Source organism: Mesoplodon mirus (assembly GCF_964341445.2).
Source record: "Mesoplodon mirus genome assembly, chromosome: 14".
NCBI lineage: Eukaryota > Metazoa > Chordata > Mammalia > Artiodactyla > Ziphiidae > Mesoplodon > Mesoplodon mirus.
In genome coordinates, this window is record NC_138990.1 from 69978095 (window position 1) to 69991433 (window position 13339).

Sequence of the window (13339 nt, forward strand, 5' to 3'; positions counted from 1 at the left end):
TTCACTGCCCTTTCCAGCTCTGGGTCTTGACCTTGGTCACCTGACAGCTTCAGGAACTTTACATTTCGGGAAACTGAGATTGGGTCTTTATCTCTTGCTTCCTAAAATCTTCTGGGGTCCTAATGCAAATTTTATCATTCCCAACCCGTTTTAAGCCTGCATCAGTAATCTCTCTCACAAATACACAAATAATTGTTTCATCTTACCACACACTTTGCCACATTTTATTGGGAATTGGTAGGTCAAAAGCTAAGCACATGTTTACAGATTTTACTTCATTTTCCTATTACTGCTTTCCAAACAATGCATCCGTTTATTTACTAGATGTAAACGAAAGTAACCTTCTTGCCACAAAAACGATTGTTTTTATTTTTAGTAGGTATAATACAGCATCTCGAGCTTGCTCTGAGTTTCTTTGACTACCACCTGGGGTAAACTTCCTCTCCTGAATTTGACAATTTCTTTTTCCTTTTGAATAAATTATCTGTGCATACCTGGTTCACTGAGGCTTCTGAGTCACAATCCACAAACACCAACTCTGGCTGATTAGGCAGAAATGGAACTTATTAAGGCTCCCAGCATCTCCAGGAGGGCCAGGGCACCAGGCTTACAGTTTTTACAGCCATGCAGGTGCATATAATTGGTAGACATGAGGCCATGGCCCTGTGCCCTCACTCACTGCAAGGGAGGTCAGAAAAAGGCATTCTAATTTTCTATTAGGGAGGGTTCTGCCTCAAGAGGTGATGGATTCCAACAATGTAGGAATGGGGTTAAAAAACAGAGTGGCAGTATGAGTTTCACTTTGCTGCCTTAAAAAGTTACCATAAACTTGAGACTGAAAACAGTACAATCTTATTCTCTTAGAGTTCTGTAAGTTAAAAGTTGGACACAGGGGTCAGTGGGCTGAGATCAAGGTGTCAGCAGGGCTGCCTTTCTGGAGGCTCTAGGGAAGAATTTGTTTCCTTGCCTTTTCCAGCTTCTAGGGGAGCTGAACTCCTTGACTTGTGGCCCCTTCCTCCATCTTCAAAGCCAGCAACAGTGGACGCAAATCCTTCTCACGACACAGTCTGAACATCTACATCTCTTCCATTTTAAAGGACCCCTGTGATGACATTGCACCCACCTGCATAATCCAGGATAATCTCCCTGTTTTAAGGTCAGTTCATTAGCAACCTTAATTCCTCTCTGTCGTGTAATGAATGTAACATATTCCTAGGTTCTGCGATTAGGATGTGGATATCTTTGTGGGGGGCATTATTCAGCAGAACAATGAAAAAGTGTGTCTGCTAGGTCAGCACGAATGTGGAACCTCAAAGACTGTTTGATTAGTCATTAATTTCATGTTTAATCAATGACATCTAACCCACAGATAGTCTACAGTATGGTGGAAATTTGGGGGTAGAACCTGAGGCCTGGTAAACTTATTTGCAAATTTGTCTTCACAAGCATACATTACACTTTTGTCCTGGGTATAAATAAAATAGCTCTCTTAGAAAATATAATAAAAGTAATTTTACTTTTTCAATTTTTACACATTTATCTCAGTTAATTTTTGATGAAAATATGTTCAAATTTTGTATCATTTCAATAAAATTATATTTTATTTTCAATCACTTAGATCATTACTATCAACAAATTATATGAAAATCTTGTTTATAACATCAAAATTAGTAATTTTACTAAAACAGAAATGAGAAAAATATATTTTATGGAACAAATGTATACCTTATGAATTATATATGTTTTCACTTTATTATTCATCTAAACATAGCCAGTCCATTAAAAGACTATCCAGATATACAGAATAATACTTAAATTTAGTCATCTTGGATGTTTTTGCATGTTCTTGATATTATAAAAAACCAAGGCTTTGTGTGTATTTAAAAAATTTGTCCTTATGGAGGTATATTTATCAAGATAGGAGGATAAAGCATATTTTATCTATCAGTTTCCTAGACTAATTTATAACTTTTAAAAATCATTTTCATGATATGTGGCTTCCATCTGTACTTGTGCCCCAAGCCCTGCAGGTGTTAGTGGCAGAACTGTCTGTCTATTGATATAATCATGTGTGTTTTTTCTCCTTTAATTTATTGGAAAATGAATTACAGCAGTGATATTATCTAGCCCAACTTGCATTCCTAACATAAACTAGTCATGATGTATTATTTTGTTTGTTTTTACATAGCTATATTTGGTTACTAAATTAGTTTTAGGATTTTTGCAGTCATGTTCATGAGTGAGCCTGGCATCATTTTCCTTTCTTATACTGTCGCTTCATGTTTGTGCTGTCAGGGTTATGAGAGCTTCATAAATTGAGTTGGGGATTATTCTATCAATATTGCTTTATGTTGTTTCAAGCTTCATTATTAAGTCTATACAAGATTAGAATTTTTATTATCTTCCTGATGAATCGAAGTTTAGAAATTTTATGTAGTTACCGTCTTTCTGTCTAGTAATGATTTTGCCTTAAACTTTATTTTGTCTGATATTATTTCATTTGGTTAGTAAAGAAATTTCATTTGGCTAATGTTTATTTTTCCATTCTTCCCTGACCCTCTCGCCTACCTCGTCTTTCTATTATTTTATGTTTTAGGCATGTGTCCTGTAACATTTACCTGGATTCTTAAAAATTTAGTCTGGTGATCTCTGGTTTTTAATCTCTTTATATTTATGTAACTACTCACATATTAGATTTATTTCTACCATCTTATTATGTGTCTTTTTTTTTTTTTTTTTTTTTTTGCGGTACGCGGGCCTCTCACTGCCGTGGCCTCTCCCGTTGCGGAGCACAGGCTCCGGACGTGCAGGTTCAGCGGCCATGGCTCACGGGCCCAGCCACTCCGCGGCATGTGGGATCTTCCCGGACCGGGGCACGAACCCCCGCCCCCAGCATCGGCAGGCAGACTCTCAACCACTGCGCCACCAGGGAAGCCCTATTGTGTGTCTTTAAAACAAAATCTCTCTATGTGACTATATTAGTCTGCTCAGGCTGCCATAACAAAATACCACAGACTTGGTGGAGTAAACAATAGAAGTATATTTCTCATAGTTTTGGAGGCTAGAAGTCAGATCAAGGTGCTGGCAGATTCATTTTCTGGTGAGGACTCTTCCTGGCCTGTAGATAGCCCCCATCTCGCTGTGTGTTCGTGTGACCTGTCAGTGTACACAGAGAGAAGCAGTTGGGAGGGGAACTCTCCCGTGTCTCTTCTTATAAGGACATTAATCCCGTTGGATCAGGACCCCACCTTTAATTACTTACTTAGAGGCCTCATCTCCAAATACAGCCATACTGGGGGCTAGGGCTTCAACATATGAATTGGCGGGGGCAGGGGGGCACATTTAGTCCATAACAGTGGCATTCTACATAATCTCTCTATATTCCAGCTTTCAAATACTTTCTTCTGTTGTATGCCCTGTTCCAAGAGATCTTACATTTTAATGGTGACACCCAGACAATTAACAATACAATGTATAATATTAGGTGCTCTTGGGGCTTCCCTGGTGGCGCAGTGGTTGAGAATCCGCCTGCCGATGCAGGGGACACGGGTTCGTGCCCCGGTCCGGGAAGATCCCACATGCCGCGGAGCGGCTGGGCCCGTGAGCCATGGCCGCTGAGCCTGTGCGTCTGGAGCCTGTGCTCCGCAACGGAAGAGGCCACAACAGTGAGAGGCCCGCGTACCACAAAAAAAAAAAAAAAAAAAAAAAAAAATTAGGTGCTCTTAAGTGCTGAAGAGAGATTAAAGAGGCGTATGTATTTGGTGGAGGTGTGGGGTGGGTTGCAGTTTAGGTCGGGAGTCCAGTGATGGCCTTACTGAGAAGATGACATTTGGGTAAATATCAGAGAAGGTAAGGAAATGAGTCATACAGCTAAATGAGGAAAAATTGTTCCAGAAAGAGGGAACAGCCAGGGCAGAGGTTTTGAGGACAAAATGTGCCTGGTTTGTTAGAGCAACAAAACAAGGCCAGAATGGCTGGAGAGAAGTGAGCAAGGGAAGGGTAGGAGGAAGAGGTTAGAGAGGTAGGAAGGGGCTAGACCATAGGCAAGATGCAATTAATCTAACCCACCCATTTTGTAATCTAAACCATGTTTGTATTTCAGTAGGCCATGGTAAGGACTTTGGCTTTTACTCTGAGAGTGATGGGGGAGTCATGGAGGGTTCTGAGCAGAGAAGAGATCTGGTTTCATTTCACAGCATAATTCTGGCTACTGGATGGAAAATCAACTTGGGAGGAGATGAGAATGAGAAATGAGGCACAGACATGGATCCTGCGGAGCACTAGCATTTAGTGAGGAAGATAAGGTGGGCTTTGAGGTGTTTCTCTTCATCTGAAGACATTTCAATATGTTGAACGCTGAGAGAGTTGTCAGTGAGTGGAGACTGCTTAACTGTCTTGAAGTAGAAATGAAAGGGGCGGACCTTGGAAGGTTGAGGGCTCTGATAAATTTTGCCTCTTCCCAGCCATGGTCCAAGCCAATTGAGAAATAAGGAGAGGTATTCTTTGAAGAAAGGCCAAAATATCAACTTTATTACTGGGTCAAGTCTAGGTTGGAGGAAGTGACTTTCTTAGGGCAAATGAGCTTTTTTGAATTGAATCTGAGCATTAGACAGACATACCTGCCCAGTTACAGATGGTCCAGTGCTGGACCATCTCAGGCCTCCTCCAGTGAGGGCAGGACATTTGCTGTTAAGGCTACAGCTTGGTCAGGAGCAGGAAGTCTGAACTTCAAGCAGGCAAGGAAGATTTCCAAGAGCAAAAGATGGAGGGGCTGAGCTGAGCTGAGCTTGAATTCAGACAGAGAGCAAAAAACCATACTAATTTAGCTCCAGGAAGAGGTGGGTGCATTTCCTCTTAGCATTACCCGACTTTTCATTCTGTTGACCTCTCAGGTTTAATCACTGTAATGTACTCTATAATTTACTCTAAATTCTTCAGCATAGGCACTGTGGTCTAAGTATGCATGTTTGCTTTAATCTATACTCTGTATTCAGTTTTCCTAATTCAGGAATATATACTGCAAGGGTCATTAAGCTGCTAAGAATGTTTCAGCTATCTTTATCTTGGACTAGCAATAGAGGCTCTGTTAATTAGACAAATGGATGTCATCAGTAAAATGAGAGGTATACAAGATGTGGGTTGGAAATTACAGACATTCCCACTCTTACCTAAACAGAGTTTAAAATTTTAGTGATAATGGATAACCACCCATTGAATAACAGTCTGTGAGTTCATACTGAAATAAATAAATAAATAAATATTCTTTCTTATAATAGAAATTCAACAATAAAAATAAAAGAAATGATGGAATTAGAAACTCACCAATGTTGCCCAAAATAGTGGGTGAGTTTCATGATGAACCATATATTCATGTAGGCTCACAATGTCTTCCTGGATATTGTTTATTAATTATGAAGGGGGGAAGCAGTAACTTTATGGTGAGGAATCTTGGAGTGCCCGTCTCAACTAAGTCATCAAACTTGACATCACCCAGTAATGGAGCAAGCCGTTATCATGTGCCTCCTGATATGGTGTGCTGAGGACACAGCATCACTTCTGCAGCATTCCTACCAAAAATGTATAACGTTAATCTAATCAGGAAACATCAGACAAAGCCAGAATGAGGAACATTCTATAAACGAATTGGTCTTTACTCTTCAAAATGTCAAGGTCAAGAAAGGCAAAAAATGATTGAGGAACTGTTCCAGGTTAAAGGAGGCAATGTGTTGATGACTAAATGCAGTGTGTGATCCTGGAGTGGATCCTGGATGGAGGCAAAAAAGCTACATGACTGAGACAATGACAAAATTTGTATATGGACTGAGAATTAGATAATAGGTTTGTATCAAAGTTAAATTTCCTGATTTTAATATTGGTACTGTTCTTATGTAGAATACCTTTATTCTTAGCAAACAAAAAACCAACACTCCGAAATATTCAGTGGGTGATTCATGTGCCTGAATCTGACTATATCCTGTAACCAGAATATTGTGACATTTGTATCTAGTTAACCTTCCATACACAGAACAGAGCTAGGAATTCACAGAGGTCCCAGAATAGGTTGTAGGACTGTTTCTTGCCTGCCTGCTAATTAGCATTTGCATGGGTGGCAGAACTCAATCTAAGAATTAGTTTCATTGTATCTTGGTAGGGAGGTTACAGAGGAGGCCATAGATGTTCATCAAAGGAGTCTGTTGTGAATAAAAAAAATTGCTTTAAGTGAGTTTGCAACAATTGTTCAGCCTGTGGTCAGCCAGGGGTGTGGCTATCTTGGGGGAGACCAGCAACTCATCAGTAGGGTCCTGCTCCCATCTTTGTGGACTAGCCACTGTTTTGGGGGGTACCCTCCACATCGTTGGTGGGCAGCAGAGGTGGATTTATCACAAAGCTGAGGACGCTGACGCTTCATGACCCCTCACTTGCTCAGGCCCCTACAAGGGCCCTATACCTGATTTTGCATTCATCAACTTATGTTCTTTTCTCCTTAAACCGCTCCCTTCCTGAAAATTGTATAAGCTTCAGACTTCAAAAAAATCTGCTGGCGTTTTAGGTTTTGCCAGCAGAAGGCTCTGAGATGGGTCAGAACCACACAGTGAGCTCACAAAGCTGGACACGCCCCATTCTGTTTCTGACCCCCATTTAAATCAGTCACATTGTCTATCGTCAGAGGTTCTTTGATGAGAGCAAATGATCACATTAAGATACTCCACAAATAAAATGCAAACATTATAAGGAGGTCCCAGGTGTGAATATAAATCCCTTTTCCATTACAAATTCTCAGGGAGAAATGAAGTTGAAAGGTTAGACCTACTTGCATGTTAAAATCCAAAGACGGGGCTTCCCTGGTGGCACAGTGGTTGAGAGTCCACCTGCCAATGCAGGGGACACGGGTTCGTGCCCCGGTCCGGGAGGATCCCACATGCCGCGGAGCGGCTAGGCCTGTGAGCCATGGCCGCTGAGCCTGCGCGTCCGGAGCCTGTGCTCCGCAACGGGAGAGGCCACAACAGTGAGAGGCCCACATACCGTAAAAAAAAAAATCCAAAGACAATGAAGTTTTGAAGGAATTAAATTTCGAAATCAAATTATCTTGCCCTTGTGAGTTGAAGTTCAAATAAATGAAAGTCTAAAATTGATAAAATCCATCTCCCCATCCGAAACCCAGTTGCTAATGGCTCTATCTCAGCTAGAGGTGTCTCAAGGCCTGGGTTGTGTTGAGGCCCTTCTGGCAGCTCTAGCCTGGGCCAACTCTTCCAGGAAAAGAGGTGGCTCCTTAAGACACAGCCTTGCTCCCCACCAAAGTAAGAAAGCGAGTGACTCTCCAGTCCTGGATCAATTTTCTCAGGAAAAAGCCTGTTTTAGGTGTTGACAGAGATCACAGCAGAGACCCAAGGAAAGGAGGATAGAAGAAAAGTCCCTTTTCCGTCTGTATCAAACCCCAGTTCTGAAACAGTGTTCTGAAGGATGGGAAGTCCTCTGGAGCCTCAGGAATGAGCAGACACAAAGTGGAAAATACGGTTTGAGGTGAGCCTTCATTCAATAATGATTGTGTGTCCAATGGTGTCATGCACCGTGTCATGCTCTGGGGGGCAGTGGTGAGCAAGGCAAGCGAGGTCTTTCCCGGAAAGGATGAGGCCCGTGCATCCACACGTGCAGGAAGTCAGTTCGTTCAGAGCTTGGAGGAAGAACATTTACCAGCACAGGAGATTGCTTTGAACTCATTTCTCCCCAGGTAACCGGGAATGACAGTTCATCCTGATTTTATACCAGAGCGAGCCACAAAGAGAGCAGCTGTCTAAGAGGAGGAAGGGAGGGAGACTCTGGGTCAGAACACACAAATAAAGAAGAAAAGAAGCTGAATGCTTGTTTCCTCTGGCCTTCCAGGCACTGAGCTACATCCACCTGAGGGGGCTTCTCCTCTGAGTGCCGTGCCACTGTGCTTCCTGACTCTGAGTTTCTGGGCCGGGGTCCCAGATCTTGTCAGAGAGATTGCCAGCTTTACTTCTACTTCCCGATTGTAAAAAAAAATGACCTTTTTCTATCATCCTCCAACTGCTTCTCAGAGCACAAGTCATTTCTCTTACTTGTTTACTAGCCGTGTTACTTTGAAACTCCTAACATTTGATTGGCATTGCTCAGTGGAAATATTCCTGCTAATGCATGTGCACCCCTCGAACTTTCATCCTCTGCCAGATTGCTGCTCCAGCTGGACTTTTCACTCACCTTTTCGACAGAAACAGGAGTTTTAAATAAATGCGGCAACTCACACGTTATGGCCCTTTCTTTTCTTCTTTTTTTTTTTTTACATCTTTATTGGAGTATAATTGCTTTACAATGGTGTGTTAGTTTCTGCTTTATGACAAAGTGAATCAGTTATACATATACACGTGTTCCCATATCTCTTCCCTCTTGCGTCTCCCTCCCTCCCACCCTCCCTATCCCACCCCTCTAGGTGGTCACAAAGCACCGAGCTTATCTCCCTGTGCTATGCGGCTGCTTCCCACTAGCTATCTATTTTACGTTTGGTAGTGTATATATGTCCATGGAGGGGTAAGCTGTGACAAAGCGAGAAAGAGGCCCTTTCTCTTCACCTTTCTCCTCACCTTTCTCCAGAGAATGGAGAGTCACAGGCTAGGTAACCCCTCAACCAGGCCTTTAGCAGTTGGAAGGCAGGAAGTTACAGCCATTATCAGAAGGAAAATCTGACTTTTAGATGCTGGAGGATACACAGAGTGCAGAGGGTGGATTATAACAGGACTTTTTTTTTTTTCCCTTAAGACATCTATCAGTCCATAGCAAGCTTTTCTCAGCTTCCCTCCCCACTCCTAATTGTCCTCTCAGTGTTTTTATCCCCTGCCCTCCTGTGGGTCTTCCTTGGAGTAGAATGTCCTGCTCTCATCTCTCTTCATCCTTGTCATCAGGGGCTTGGGCAGGGCGGCTTCTCCCCGGAGAGGCAGCACGGTTGCCATGTTGGCTCCTGGGATAAAACAAAGGGAGCCAGAGCCCACTTCCATGTGTTTCTAGAGGAGACTTGTGATGAAGAGGACAAAGAGGGACCTTGTTTCCTGGCTAAGATGAAGGCAATAACGAGTATCTCCATAGCAGCACTAAGGGATAAATATCCATGATGCCAATGCCTTTCCAATTCTTTTAGGAATCTGTCTGTACAAAGGTGGTACCAAACCTATCTATACAAAGTTAGAGCCAGTTAAATGTGGAATGGACTCAGACATCTGGGCAGACTGAACCCACCACTGATCAGTCATTCTGCTGATTTCTTCAATTTCCTTTCCATTTTAGGATTCTCACCTCTCCTCACCTGCGATTGTCAACACAGTGAGAGTTAGCTGGGTGCCCTACTCATATCTAACTCAAGAACTGTTATTGTACTTGTAATTCATCAGCATACATTCACATTTCTAGTTTTACAAGATTCTATGCTAACATCCCTAAAACAGGCTGTGTCCACAAAACAGTGTAGTTGATGGAAAATAAACATTCAAATCAACCAGTTGATTGGCCATTGTGATACCATTAATGATTTTTGTTTACTCCGTGAATTAACAGAGTTCCAGGCCCACTTAAGTGTCAAAGCAACTTGTATTTCCAGAAAACCTAAACTGGAAATTGTTTCCCAGTGTGATAGTAGAGCCACCAAAGGGGCTAGATTTGAGGTAAATACACAATCAATAACATTCCTCTATATATATCAGTTAGAAAAATATAATAAAACAAGACCCCATTCACAGTAGAAACAAGACCCATAAAGTACCAAGGAATACTTTTAATGTGAAATATACGTGACCTGTGAGCAGAAAACCAACCAACCAACCAACTAACCAACTGAATAAACAAACAAAAATGTGGTGAGCTACAGGAAGGCCTGACTGAATGAATACAAGAAATGTGCTCCTGTTGGAGGCAAGAACATCTTAAAGAAACAACTTCTACTTAAACTAATTTATAGATTTATACAAATTTCCAGTGAACACCATGGAACATTTTTAAAAGATAAAATTATTTACCTGAAATAGATAATGAATAAACATCAAAGAAAGAGATGGTATCAAAGAAAATGATTGTGATTGTCCTAATGGGTACTAGGGCTGCCATTTATGAAAACATATTCTCAAACTATGTAACGAGTATGATACTGTGGCAAGTCAATGGAACATAGTACTTACTACAGAAATGGACACTAGTATGTGTAAGAAACAAAGATATTATAAAGAAGGTCACATGATCAATGGGAAAAGGGAAGATTATTCAATAAATGCTATTAAGGAATTTGGATGTCTTTAAAATACCTATTCAAATCCTCTTCTAACATTGCACAGAAATTAATTCTAAGTAAGTTAAAGAAGTTTTTAAGAATCTAAATATATCAAATAGAAGAAAATAAAATGGAATCTTGATTAGGCCTCGGATGGAAGGGATCCATGGAAAGCATATAAGCTAGATATGAATACATAAAAACCAACACTCTGAAATGCAATAAAATAAAGCAAACAAAATGCAGAAGACAGATGAAAAATATTTCCAATGAAAAAGACAGACAAGGTCTAACACTTGCTAATAACTAAAATATGTTTAAAAAACACATAAACAAAGCAAAACCTCTGAGATGTCAATATGGGCAAAGGACTTGAAAAAAAAATTTTTAAGGAGGAATTAAACAGGTCAACACAAATATAAAAATGTTCATCTTCATTAATTGCAAAAGAAATGTAAAGACATTATAAAGAGATTCATATTTGGCCTATTAGCAAAGATTTTAAGAATTTTAATCAATGCTAGTGATAATTTAATGAACCTGGCATTCTCATAAATTTCTACTGACAACAATCCATTTGGAAAACATTTAGACAGTATATATCAAGCTTCTGAAAATATTTATACCCTTTGAAACAGAATTTCACTTATGACGATTTATCCTACAGATAAATACTTTTTGTACAAACAGATTTATTGCATCATTATTTATGAAAGGATACAACAAAAAATATCAAAGTGTTCAGCTATAGGAAAATGGTTAAGTAAACCTTGGTATGTTCAGATAAGAGATTCCAGACTGTATATATCTGTGATTACAAAGCTTATGCATAAAAAATAATAATGGATTGAACAATGGGACTATCAATGAATTTTTTTCTTTATTCAATAGGTTTTAAATACTGCTTTTTAAATTACATGAAAAAATAGGAAATACAAATAAACAAAAGAAAAAATATATGTGAAAACCTACCACCCAGAGTCAATCACTGTTTTTAGTTATCGTCTCCCCAAACTTCAACACCTTACTTCATATTTTGAAATGATAGTACATTCACATGGTTTAAAAACCAGAAAGTATAAAAAGGTGTATGGGGAAAAGTCCCCTTCTTGTGCTTAATCCCCCAGTGTCAGTTTCCCACTCGTCAGATTTTAAAATATATTACATATACATGCAAATACAAATCTAGATTTCTCACCCTTTTTGCCCAAAGGGAAACATAACATACACACTTTTCTGAAACTTGCTTTTTTTCATTTAACAGTATTATCTAGAAGTTCTTTCCATATCGGCACAAGAGGACTTGCTCATTTTTTTTATAGTTACATAGCACTGCATTGTGTAGACATATTGGAGTTTATTTAACTAGTCCACAGTTAATGTTCATACTTTTTCTGTAGGTAAACTTTCCCTTTATAGGTTTCTCTAGTTTCATAATTACCTTTCATAAATGTACATTTTAATGAAAAAGGAAACTTTATTAAAACTTGATTAAGCTATTAAAATTTCATCAAAATTTGCAGATATTGGGCTTCCCTGGTGGTGCAGAGGTTGAGAGTCCGCCTGCTGATCCAGGGGACACGGGTTCGTGCCCTGGTCTGGGAAGATCCCACATGCCGCGGAGCGGCTGGGCCCGTGAGCCATGGCCGCTGAGCCTGCGCGTCCGGAGCCTGTGCTCCGCAACGGGAGAGGCCACAACAGTGAGAGGCCCGCGTACCGTAAAAAAACAAACAAACAAATTTGCAGATATTAATTATAATTCAGAGATATTGACTTTCTAATTTCAAGGATTCAACCTAAACAGAGTTATAAATATCTAAAAAGATAGGAACAATCCCTGCAGAAATCTGCTACCATGAAGGCAGCTCAAGATTCAGTGACACAGATGACAATATTCCGTGAAACAGTCTGTCGGCATTTTCAGAAATAAGATGCGCAACGCCTGGAGCGCCAGCCAGCCAGGCTCCCTGGAAGAGATGTCAGTGAGGACAGAGCTGCCCAGGGTGACACGTTTTTAAATAGCTCAGAGGCCAAAGCACACTGCAGGGTGTCAGGCATCCTTCTGACATTTCCGTTGGTTATAAATTGAGTTGAATCTTTATCAAAATGAAATGTGTATACAGTAATGTTTTCCTAAGAAGAAACCTAGAGTAAGCACCATGTGTAATTAAGAAGATAACATTTTAGCACATTTTGTTGTTTATTGCTGTGTAACAAGCCATCCCAAAATGTCATAGCTAAACAGCAATCTATTATTTCTCATGATTCTGTGGGTTGACTCAGTTCCATTGAGAGGAACTTCTGCTCTGTGTTGTGTGGCTGAGGACACTCATGCTGTTGCAGTCTGTTGGCAGCTTGGTTGGAAGTGGAATGTCCAAATGGCCTCCAGGGCCCCTCTTCACTTCGCCTTTCACCCTTCAGGGGTCTAGCTCCAAGATGAAGCATTCCAAGAGGACAAGCTCCCATGTGCAAGTGCTTATTAAACCTCTGCTATCACCACATTAGCTCATGTCCCATTGGGCAAAGCAAGTTACACGGTCAAGGCCAGAGTCAAGGACTTGAGTACACAAGGGCATGAATGCCACAGAGTGTTTTTCTCTGGGGCCACCAGAGTAACATACTGACACACCATGTTTTTCTTTGATGTTTTGTTTGACAGGATGGGCTTACTTTCCTCTGATAAAGTCACTAGTAGGAAACAAGTAAAACACTGAACCTGTACCAGAGATCACACAGGTGCAGTTTCTCTGACTTTAAAAAACATCCCTCAGAAATCTTAGAGTAGAGCCAAGTAGTGTTGATTATAAAGGTAAAATGTATAAACTGCAACATAGTTTTAGAAAGCATCAGTTTATCCAGCTATTGGGAGACAAGCTTTACTACACAGATCGGTCCTTTTGACTCTCCTTGTCCAGGATTCATAGGAGGATCTCTGTCTGTGGCCGCAGATTTCTCTGTAGTTCTTGCCATCAGGCTGAAGCAGGGGGACATAAGTGTGGACGGATGGTATAGTGCCAATCATCACTGCCACCAAAGGGCTTGAGTCTCACTGATAGTGAGTAGACCAAT

At 40.6% G+C, this 13339-nt stretch overlaps 1 protein-coding gene across 4 annotated transcripts in view; it reads left to right on the forward strand.

Annotated features, from left to right (window-relative positions):
- Positions 1-13339, forward strand: part of EML6 (EMAP like 6) — a 377195-nt gene that overhangs the window by 947 nt on the left and 362909 nt on the right. For all 4 annotated transcript variants that reach the window (XM_082641845.1, XM_082641844.1, XM_082641847.1 and 1 more), the window contains exon 2: positions 977-1156. The gene's annotated coding sequence lies outside the window, so the exon portion shown is untranslated. The remainder of the gene's footprint in view (positions 1-976; positions 1157-13339) is intronic.